Genomic DNA, 12,167 nt, shown 5'->3' with positions numbered 1-12,167 from the left:
TGTACCGCTAGCGAAATGCGGGAGTCCCTCCCATATCCAAGAAAAAAAATATATGCATTTAAGACATAATCCCGAACCATTTTTTTAAATTAAATTTTAGACATTTTTAAACTGTTCTTGGTTGAAATTAAGCATTTGTAGAGTCAATTGAATCACTTAAAAATGTTCTGAATGTCTTCAGCATTTGTTTTCAGCGCATACTACTACTACTACTACTACTACTAATAATAATAATATAATAATAATGAGGTTTGATAGTGCATCATAGTCTTTGCAGCCTACTGTGATATAGTTCCTACTCTGTTGTAATTTCATTTTACCAGAGTATTTTGCTGTATTGCAATATATAAGGATGTCAGCTACATTTCCCATTCGTAACGTTTGACGCGTGCTAACTCAGACCACTTCTCCGGTCGATGACCTCTCTCGGCTGTGTCACTGGACAGGGGTGCAGTACACTGGCAGAACTCTTAACACTTGACGCACATTGCTAATTCATTCTAATCCTATAGTTCTCACAATCCAGAAAAAAAATGCAGCCAAAGGCCGGAGTTTTAATGAATGTATCATTGCTTCGTCTGAGACAGTGACAGCAGCATTTCCGCAAATCAAGATAAGCGGCACATGTTTCTACTCCCCTTCTTTGAGCCGGTGGCTCTCTTAAGTTCTGTGCTCTGCTGCTGTTTTAAAGGCCCGGTTCTTTTCACCAGTGTGTCGAGGGCGCCACCTCGTGGATAAAGAGAGGAGCTATTTTTCAAAGTGACGCTGCAGCTGACAATAGAAACAACACATCTACAAGCAGTACTTCTTCAACGACTATTTCTGCTGTTGCTACTACCTCTACTAAAAGTAATTTCATGATTATAGTCAAGGGCATATACAGTAACTAGATTAAATGTTAAAAACTAGGGGATCTGGGGTCAGTAATTCAGGGGAATTTAGAATCCGGAAAGTTTGTTCAGTGGTTTATCTTGATTTATTGTTCGCCTTGTAAAGCTTAAAAAAAATTGAACTAGCGAAAACCTGAAACGGATTCGGCATTGGGGATATTGTCATGTCTCAGTCGAAGCTAGTCAAATTATTTTGTAATAGACTCATGACTGTGAAAAGTTAGGAACAAAGCATCCGAGTGTTCACGTTCAGGTGTCCCTCTCAGAAAATGTAATTATGACAAAAGAACACCGTTTCGGCGTAAGAATCAAATTTAACAAAAGATATATCAATGTGGTTATCACCAATTGTTTAATCCTTATAGTTTGTAGGACTTTTTGGATAAAATAGGAAACTTTCCCCCTGGCCATACCACAACACATTTCTTTTGATGAAAGTAACCAGGGGACAGATATGGGTCTGTTCTGTAGAAAGGGAGAGAGTGTTCAGAGAAAAATATTTACAATTTTGAATCCAAACACCATGTGTGTTATATTAAGAGTCCTTTCTGTAGACTGCTTGTTTATTCGGCAGGATGTTGAGAAACAGTATAAAAAATCAGGAATGTCCCTTTGTTTTAAAGCGTCCATTTCGCGGGATGTGTGTCTCTGGTTTACCAGGTTCATAACGTGCTCAAAGTACCGTCGGCAGCCGCATGAACCGAACACTGTTACGAGTCACACTTGAGAGAGATCCCCGATGACATGAGCAGATGCATTCTCTTTTGCAGACTTAATCAAAATTTAGGCAAGCCGTATCTTTGAAAAAATAGTTTGAGTTTTTTTTTTAACTATGAAAGTAATAAAAGACGTGTTTTCTTTAACCCAGAACTGGTTCAGGTTACCCTTCCCATAGAACCTTCTATTCACAAAATGAAAAAAAAAAGTAATTTCATTTTAATTGTTCAAATATTAATCAACATAGCACTTATGCGTTCCTTTATGTGTTTTGATTTTAAAAAAATCACCTTTAAGGCTTTGATTCGTTTTAGAGCTGTATCTCCGGTAGTTTGTAAATTGAATAAACAAGGGTTCAAAATAATTCATGTATAGATCTCGTGTATATTAAAAAGAGAAATAGCATAATAACAGTCAACAGGTCCAAGGTACTCAGAAGTTCCAGATATGTCTGACTCGGAAAGTTTGGGGTGTTTTATAATTACTCTGATATTTGAACTGTGCGGAGTTGTTCTGCCTTGCTAGTCAGATAGATGTTAACGGGTGATTAAGTAAGAAGGGCGCCGTTTATTTTACGCACGCATTCATACTTTCAGACTGCACTACGTGGGCTTTTGAGACAGTCCTCATTATTGCACATGGCTTGAGTCTGACAGCTGGTAGTGTTTGGCCTGTTTTAGTTAATTGATTTAACGATTAGGCTTGGTGCCTCGCGAGCAGGATGACACATCTCCTGTCGCGTTAAAGGTTTATTCCTGGTATTTTCACCACGCCTGGCTACCGACACTATCGTCCGAAATGACCAATTCCTTGACATTCAGTAGGGGATGAGCAGGCTCTAAAAGAATCACTGAACAGCAAATCCAGCTTTTATTAGTCATCATCACGCCTCCCACTTTGTCCGGCGTCTGTTCAGATCTTTGGGGGATCGCGGCGCCCGTTGAGTCAAAAGTTTTAAATGCGTGTCTGAGCTGTGATATTTGGAATGCGATTCTGTAAAATGTTATCGTGGAAGCTGTGTATTCCTGCGGCGCTGCGAATTAGGGAAATATTCTCTCCAGGGAGAATATGACTCACGAAGTACACGATTATTGAAGTAGTTTTTTTTTAAATGTCACAAAAAAAAGGCAATCGTTGTATTGGATCATAGAATGTATACTGGCGTAAATGATCCTGACAAAAAAAAAAAGATTTGCAGGGGATGTATGGAAATGATGTAGCTCTACAGTCCATCACACGTCTTCATCTGGGCTGAGAACAAGATCCAAAAAACACAGCAGCAGCGGATTCTGCGGAGGGGCTTAAATCGGGCTGCTCCCTCAAGACGGTCATCATCGTATTCCTCAGCAGAGTTGGTTTAGTTGGCCACACTGCCCTCTAGTGGAAAACGTTCACGAAGCGCTTAAAGGGGGGTTGCTATTGCCGACGCATTTGGGAAAAACGGATGTGAATACAAGTTAATTAATCATAATACTTCCTTACACTTATATAGCGCTTTTCTGGACACTCTACTCAAAGCGTTTTACAGCCACCACCAGTGTGCATCCCCACCTGGAGGATGCGACTGCAGCCATAGTGCGCCAGAACGCTCACCACACATCAGCTCATGAGAGCAGAGTAATGAAGACAGTTCAGAGATGGGGATTATTAGGAGGCCATGATTGGTAAAGGCCAGTGAGGAAATTTGGCCAGGACGCCGGGGTTACACCCCTACTCTTTTCGAGAAACGCCCTGGGATTTGTAATGACCACAGAGAGTCAGGACCCCGGTTTTACGTCTCATTCGAAGGACGGCGTCAAAGCGCACCATTCGTGGAAACAAGTAGAAACAAAAAAGAAAAATCACTTCACCTGTGGGATCTCTTCAGGTGTGTGGCAGAATGAGGGAGAGAGTAGGATCTAACTTCACTTAGCGCAGAAGGGTACGAAGGACGATGTGTATGTATAGTTATATTTACTATACAAACACATATATATATATTAGACTGCCGTAATGTGACCTGAAAAGCAAGCTGTAAACTGTAAAATGATTGATGTGTATAAGAATGAGCTGTTTTGAATCTCTCATGCGTCTTTCACCCCGGTGTTTGCCTGTCATTCGCCTCGTACAGTATCCTTACGCTTTCCACTGGAATGATGCGAAAGTCATCCTTTTATTAAATTCGTAACCTACACAGATGTTCATAGCCTTGAGTGAAAATAAAGATAAAATCTAACTTTCGTAAAACGCTTTATGAATACAGTCCAGTGTTGCAGCAATGCTGCCTTTTTGTGTGGGACGAGTGAAGTTTAGGGAAGCAAGGTGGTGATATTTTGCTGTGTGTGTCAGAATGGTGTGCCATCTTCTTTTCATCCTGGGGGTAGACTTGTCTGTATCCCGTAAAGGATGAGAGAGTCAGCTCTCCTTCTGATACTTACACTCAAATCTTTGATAGCCAGGGTACATCAATGAGTATGCAAGAAATTACAATTTAGAGTAAAACTATTGCATTCCCTCCACCAGTGGTTACTTAATCAATTGAATACTGTGTCTCTAATATGAAAAGGCAGGTATAAATATTGTCATACAAGAATATGTGAAAAGTACCTCCATTTAGCTATGCAGATAGCAACAGACTGTGCGACTTGCTAGCTGTCAGTGTGTGTTGATCCAGAAGCTGTGTTACAGCCGGAGCTCAGTGAGTCCAGGATATTGCACTGGACTGGGTCTTTACCACTAACACAGAGGCTCGTGGTTGGCTCTACCATGGCAAGTTCACCTGCAGTATGTGTCTTGGGGAGGTGGGTGGGGGGTCCCCTTGCTTGGTTTCTGATACCCACAAGGGAGGGGATTTTGTTTTCTGGTCTGTTCTTCTGTGATAAGATAGCAGAGATTGAAAAACTTGGGCCACCTACTGCAAATAAACAATTTAGGAGTCTTGGAGTCTTTGTTTTTCTTATTCATAACACAGGGATCAATAATGGAGCAGTTTTGGGAGTTTGGATCAATATTACAAATGTATAACAGAAATCAGTGTACTGATCTAAATTAGGCAGAATATCCTAATACAGATCCCAGTGGTACACCACTCAGTACATCAATGTAAACATTCAACCCATTATTTGGACTCTCTATTTTCTATTCATTAACCAGCTCTCAATCCACATGTGGGCATTACTTTGAATGCGTAGCTCCTGTGATTTGAGAATGAATCCTTTATGCAGACCTTTACCAAAAGCTTTCTGAAAACCGTGATACATTTCTATCCTTTACTGTTCTTGCTTGTTCAAAGAACACTGACAGCCAAGATCGGCCTATTCTGTTGTTTCTCAAGTTGCCTGACGAAGAAGATTCTTTTATTGTCCGTGAGTCAGATAGCAGAATGAATATTTCACAACGACAATCTCTTGTCTCTCCCCTTTCCTGCCAGATCAAAGACGCTGGCCTTCTTTTTAGACATACGTCTGCAGAGCACCAACAGGATGATCAGGGAATAAAAGCCCGAAGCACTGAAACTGCAAAGCCCTCGGCGTTGTTCAGCCAGAGAGCAAGTGCTGTTTTTTAAAAGAAACGATCTCAAAGAATAACATAGTTCCTCCAAGTGATGCAGAAGCTGTGAACTCTAAACCACTCCCACTCGTTACAACAGAGACGGCCTCCCTTTGTCAACACTGTTGTGCACCTTTCATGCATTTCCTGTCTACAGTGCAGAAGCCCTTCAGTGTGATTAGCTCTGTTTTTCTGTCGGAGCAGAGTGAATTCATCATTTAAGGATGTGGCACATTGCTTGAATCTCCCTAACAAATGAATGACAGAGTTCTTTGGACTTCACGGGGGGAACATTTGAAACAAAGAGTTGTCTGATGCCAAAGGGATGGACTGTATAAGAAGGGTGCAGGTAAGCTTTCAGATTCTGTCGTGCTGTGATTGGCTTCTAACTATTGCACAATGTGTACCTGAAGACTTGCTGTATTAATGAAGACAAATTCAAGGCTGGCTCCCTCCAGTATCTCGCAAGGATGAGGTTTGTACGGAGTTGAGAGACGTGCTGTAGGCATTTGGATTGTCATCAAATTGCTACGCCCCACTTCCACACTCCTTCATTTGAAATTCACGTTCACATTATTGCACTGACATTTATTGACAGTGTATTACGAGAACGGAATTTTGTCACTCTGACACCAGAAGCTTCGCTTTCCTTCCTCATGATCCAGTTGTAGATGTTTTAAAACAATTTATAACTTGTCTTTCAAACTAGCCTCCTTAAGAAATATTCCAGTCTAGCAACTTTATATGTACAAAGAAGCAGCTTTCCCTTGGAGCACAGTCCTGATGGTGAGGTCAAGCACTAGTCCCTTTGCCATGTGTGAACAAAACATGTTTTCAGTCTTCCGCTGTTTTCCAAGCTTTCTGAATTCACAGCCTTTTGTGAAAAGTAGTATCACTCTTATTTGTGTGCAACTGGCAATTACCACATCAAAAACAAGAGAATGAAAAAACAAACTAAAATGCAAATTCAGATAGTCATTGACACCGTCAAACCAGTAGCGACCTATATCACTTGTGACCTTTTGTTTTAGAAATTGTGTTTTAGAAAAAAAATAACATAGGGTTGAATGCAGAAGCTGTATCTCCACTAATTATCAGATGTGTTGAGAATCCAATTTTCGAATCTTACAACAGCAGCTTTGCTTTCATACAAATGTATTCAGGACAATTGTACCCAAGCAATAGTTGTTTCTGTGGAGCACTTAATAATTAATGTCTTTGAAAACAAACCTTATTTTCATTTATAACATGTGATTCCTTAACTGTATGGGATGTGCTGTGGAGCAGACTTTGCAAATTTCTCTCAGCCTGATGAAGACTTTAGTTTTTTAAGGTATTTGATGTACTTTAATACATGTTCCATATGCTACATTTTTAATAAGAAACCGCGTTTGGCTGTGGCCTTAACGTTCCATATTCATCTAGACTTCCTGTGGTATATTTACTCATACATGGATTGTAACCTCATTTGAACTCAGTCAGGTGTAACGAAATCTGTTTCTAATGTGATTTATCCCATTGTAGATGACATTATTGGACTTTCACTCATTATTCAATGGGTAACTTTAGTAGGAACTACTAGAAAAACAAAAACCAGCACTCTTGAGCTGTAGGACCTTTGTTGCTTCAGAAAATATTCCCCAGCTGCCTCTGATACTGTCAGTGATAATGCTAAAATGGGATTCTGATGAAGAAAATCTTTGCATCTTTATGTACAGTGATGCTTGCATTTAGCATTGTCTGAAGCTGAGGAAAGACAGATTGCCTTGTGTTTGACTTGCAGATGTTGCTGTGCTTTTGGTCTTCGAAATGTAAAGCAACATCTGTCACTGCTCCTGATCTTTCATCTGTCGTGGTTTTGCTTATTGCTAGTAGCTGTTTGTTAAACCTGCTTACACCAATCGAGAGCAAGTGAGTCAGTTTTGTTTCAGCAACCTATAAGGTTTTGTTACGAAAAATGGGTATGTGGTTTGCTATGTTATATGGTGATAAACTCTGTTAATCACTATGACTATCGTGTGTCATATCATACGTAAAGGGCCAAGTGTTTTGTTTCCCTTGTTGCTCTGGTTTTTGTGTGTGCGTGTGTGTGTGGAGAGTATTGTCAAGATGACTTCATTGGCTAAAAGGAAGCAACTTCCTATGTAGCTTCCTCCATGGTCCAGATCACTTCCTCTTTAGAATTGCCAATATGATTTTGACTGTCACACTAATAATATAAAATTGGGAAGTACAAGTGAAAATTCTAGAAGCAATATATGTCAAAGCGCATTATAGAAGCAACTGAGAGATGTTTTTGTGAAGCAATGAGGATCTGAAAAATGACTGGATAGGCAAGGGATTTGTTGTCAAAGAGACATTAACAAATACCTTCTTCAACAGAGAGGAAGTTCTTTATTCCTAGTCTTTATATGTGTAATTCTATCACTCAAATATACCCCAATTAAACTGTAATTGATTCCTTTTCAAGGGCCACAAGACTTAGGATGCAGGGTCTGAAAATGTAGGTGAAACAATCTAAATAATAAAAATAGGAATATGCTTTCTGGAAAAAATGTTAGGAAATCCCAGTGAAATTGATGGACTTTCCTAGTGACAGTACAGGGAGAGAAACACATCCATCATCTTCACTGACCAGAATAATTCTCACAGAGCTCTGAACCTTTATCTGGTAGAGGTTCTGCATATTTTGGCCACAGAGTACATAAACTTCTTATTTTCATTGTGAAATTCATCTTGAAATTGTGACCACCAGCTTTTACTTGTGGACTGAGTTGTTGTTGCAGAATGAATGTTGGTGAAAGACAGTGCAGTATTTTCCTGACAGAGCAGAGAGACTGCAGAACACCCAGAACCCTCTTTTGTCTATTCGGTTGTATCTTTAAAAATGGATTTCTACAATGTATGTTGTAAATATTTTGTCCCTTTGAAAATTATTTAGTTACAGCCAAAGCAGTTTCATTGACCATGTCTTTCTACCATGTTTGTGTATAATGTTGACACTTCTATTATAAAAATAACCTAGTATATAATAATAACAATAGGAAAAAAGCAATAAACATACAGAGAACAAGTGGGATGCAATTGTGCTGACAGATTAATAATAAATGCTAAACAGAGAAGTCATTTTTTAACTCCACGCCCTGCTTCTGTAATTGGTTTTATTTTCATATTCAGCGGTGAGAGATAAATTGCATATGAAGTTCACTTTCTTTTGCATGCAGCGAAGGACAGGAGAATGTGCAAATTTCTGCTAGCCCCTTGAGTCTGACGCAGGACGTCTCACTAAGTAATAGTGCTATTTCTTGTAAACGTCTGGAAACAGGACATGTTGCCGTAAAGGTCTGACAGCTTGAATGTGATCAATTATGGGCATGAGAAACACACAACTCGTAACCATACAGGCCTGTTCATCCATTTGTTTTCAGAAAGTGGTGTGTCTGAAACTGCGACTGCACTGTGTCTTTAGAGCATTGCAGTCAGCTAAGCCTAATCTGATAGGCACAGGGCAGAGACTCAAGCTGAGGCTGTACCATGGGCACGTACACACACATGCGTCCACTCACACGCATGTATGGACAGCAATGGCAAAGAGCGATTTAGCCTGGGCAGCGTGTCTTTGAACCGTGGGAGAAAAAGAGACTCCTCCAGGGGAGAACATGCAGGCTCAACCCAGACAAGGCCAGATGCCAACCCTCTCTGCCTTAATCAGCTCACGGTTAATATCACGAGCTACACTCTTCCTGGTGTGACTCTTGCCCTTGTCCTTGATCTTCACAGAGGAGGCTCAGATGAGTAATTTAAGCCTTATTGCTGGTAATTGAGACATAGGGGGATTCCCTCAACTGCAATAGTCTCTTTCAAATACACTTTGTAGCCACATAGTATATTATTAAAATTAGGAGTTACTATTTTAATGTTGGGCACTTACAGTGACAGTTTAAGTTGTTTTGCTTGTATGTATGTACATGCTTGTCCTTTTTTTCTAAACATCCTTTTCAAAACGATTTCATTTTTCATTTGTGTTTTCAATAAGAACTTGGTGGAAATTTTAGTAAAAAAAAACAGCTCATTTGTTTATTTTAGGGCAAAGTAGGGGTTTTGTTTCAGCTAACATCTATAAGAAACTTGCCCATGAATACTGAGATGTTGTTGACTAATGATTTCTGGAGGTTTTTCAGGTACTTTTGACTTATGTTTGTGATTTAACTGCAGTCTCTTTTGTGTTTTGAATATCACTTGCTGCAGAATCTTAACCACCTGCCCAGGAAAAGATAGTTTTTTTTCATTGCATTTTCACAGTGTGACTTACTGCTTATTAACAGAAGTTTTTAGTGATTTTTAAGAACCAGTCTTGTTCTTGTGATAATAAAGCTTGTGCCAAAGGATATGAAGACTTTAAATTCTTAAAAGCATAATCAATCTGAAACATTGGAAGGCTTTGAAAAGGTGTCTTGCACTTACCACAGTGTTCTAAGTTGCATTTAAAACGTTAAACTAGATTTGAAGTTTACTTTGTCAATCATAGCTGCTTAAACAGGCTTAAATGAAATAAAAATTTTGACCTCCTAGACAATCACATATTTCAGACCTATCTGACGCCAGTCTGGTTTTCCAGAAGCTCTTTCCTCCTACCTGATGGAAAACGGCTTTTAAATGCTGGGTTTGTAATTTGCAGCTGTGGGTGGACTGAAGTTCTGATTTCATCTCGATTGAACCGCTGGGTGAATTCAGCAAACCTACACATTTCAATTGAGCTTAAATGGCAACTTCGTCAGCAGTTGAAGATGCTGAGATACAGTCAAGGGGTGAGCTTTGTGGTATTCTGGGAAGGAAACCCAAAAACCCTGCGCCAGACAAAGTTTCCTTTAATAAGCTTGTAATATCAGTGTAGAGCTTTGTCAGCTCTTTTTTTCTTCTTATACGTGGTAAACGATGGAGGGTCCGAGCTTGCTTTTTCCTAGTTAGGTACGCAGGTAGAAACGATATGTTTTGCTGGGGTTTTTAGCATATCTGACTGTTGTGTGACGAAGCACCGCCCTGCTGAACGAGATGGAGTCGGTAATCGGCGATTTAAAAGTTCAGCAAAAGGCGGACGAGATAAAGGCGAATCCGGGGGCAGTCGGTGCACGTGCTCCGCGCGTCCTCCTGCGCTCATTTACGCCGTGTAATCTAACCATCCGCTTGATGGTGGTTGAAATTGGTGGTTCTGGATGAATATCTCCTGCCATTTCGTTGTTGTTTCTTTTTGGCGCGGGTGTAACAAGATTTTATCGTTCCACTTTTTTTTTTGGTCTTGTGTCTGTCTTCTTCCAGGAAGGAAGACCTAAGCTTCTTAGAAAGAAAGCAGCAACACCTACTCTCAACAGACGGAAAAGCGCGCACGTTTAAATGATACCAAGCTCATGCTGCCTCTCGCTCTGCAGCCTTCTTTTCCTGTTTGCACTCGCACTCCCTCCCTAATCTAAAAAAATCACCTTTGTCGGTTTTAACCCTTTCACTTGCGTGTAAGATTGCAATTTGCGGCCAGGTTTAGCGGTCTGAGACGTGGCCTTTTTTTGGCATCTCCATGCTGACGTATCAGCTTGGGGCCCTGACGCTCGCTCGAGCTTGCCAGGTTTGAACACACACACAGACAGAGAGAGACAGAGACAGACACACACAGAGACAGAGAGAGAGAGAGACGGTTGTGCCTGTGGTTCCTATGAGGAGAAGAACACACGAAGATGGAAAAGTCAAATCAGCAAAGTACAGCCCTCCTTCTTAAGCACCTTTGTCGTTTTCTGAGTTCAACTGTTTGCTCAAACTCGAAGGCGGAGCAGAGAGGGTCTGATTATATCAACCTAATTAAATTAAATTTAATTAAACCCTATTAAACCTAGGACGGCACGGTGGTGCAGTTGGTAAGCATCCCTGCCTTGGAGCACTGGGGCCCAGGGTTCAATTCCACACCTGTGGTGTTTGTGTGTTCTCCCTATATTTCCTCCGAATCCTCTGGTTCCTTTAGACAGTCCAAAGACGTACAGTGTGGGCAGGTAGATTGGCCGTGCTGTAAGTATGTGCCTGCCTGTGTCTGTGTGTGCCCTGTGATGGACTGTTGTCCTGTCCAAGGTGTATCCTTGTGCCTGTTGCCTACTGGGATAGGCTCCAGCTCCCCTATGACCCTGGATTGGATCAAAAGAGGTTAGAGAATGGATGGATGAATTATACCTAATTTGAATGAGGTTGATTTATTGGCTTGACTCACCTGACCCTAAAAAAGGGGAAACAATTTGACAGTTTTGGTGTCTTGACATGCTTGAAATTGCTGGCTCTTGTAAAGCAGGCTTGCTCGTCTGACCCTTTACTGGACAGACACTTTTTACCATAATACAATTTATCAGCCTACTCTTCAGCCTACTTTTTTGGTTAGGTTTAGGGCTAGAACTCCTTCTCCCTTTCCTTTATTTTGAGGGGTGAGCCAGCAAGCTGCTGCAAGAGAACAAATCAGACATCGCCAAGCACTTCAGCGAGTCATGGAGGTAGGGAGAGTCTTCACTAAATGTTTCAAGTATTCAGGACGTGAATACAAGTGTTACGATAATGCGCAGTCTGGGTAATTCAATGGCGTGCAGTACACGGAACAATCTAATTTTCCTGACGTCACTAGAATATGCCTTGTGACATGTAGGCACCATTAAGTTAAGATATCATAAAATGTGCAAAAAGATCTGTCAAGTCACTACTTGGGAAGTGTTGGAGCAGAAGACCATCTACTGTAGCTGCAGTGCTGAATATGCAGATCCCTGGAAGTGTATGGAATTGTTGTGTAGCGTGTCAAAATGTTGGGGTTTTCAATACTGTGGCTAACACTTCGGTGCGGGATGTGTGGGAACTCGTCTAAATGGTTTATACAGAGGTTGGTGTGATGTTTGGTCTCAGTGTGTTCTTAAGTTGACTTTTGGTTTCATCTACAGTAAATGCCTGAATTGTTTGTAAATCAAAAAATCGAAGAAAACTGAAACAGAGGAGCATCAGGCACCTAACGCCAGT

At 40.7% G+C, this 12,167-nt stretch overlaps 1 protein-coding gene across 1 annotated transcript in view; it reads left to right on the top strand.

The window, feature by feature from the left end:
* The first annotated feature begins 5,268 nt into the window (after positions 1-5,268).
* Positions 5,269-12,167, top strand: part of pik3r5 (phosphoinositide-3-kinase, regulatory subunit 5) — a 36,437-nt gene continuing 29,538 nt past the window's right edge. The window contains exon 1 of the mRNA XM_088600001.1: positions 5,269-5,484. The gene's annotated coding sequence lies outside the window, so the exon portion shown is untranslated. The remainder of the gene's footprint in view (positions 5,485-12,167) is intronic.

The sequence above is a fragment of the Lepisosteus platostomus genome, chromosome 11 (assembly GCF_059453375.1).
Source record: "Lepisosteus platostomus isolate fLepPlt1 chromosome 11, fLepPlt1.hap1, whole genome shotgun sequence".
Lineage (NCBI taxonomy): Eukaryota > Metazoa > Chordata > Actinopteri > Semionotiformes > Lepisosteidae > Lepisosteus > Lepisosteus platostomus.
The sequence above is the reverse complement of the archived record's forward strand: the minus strand, read 5'-3'. Positions and strand labels throughout refer to the sequence as shown.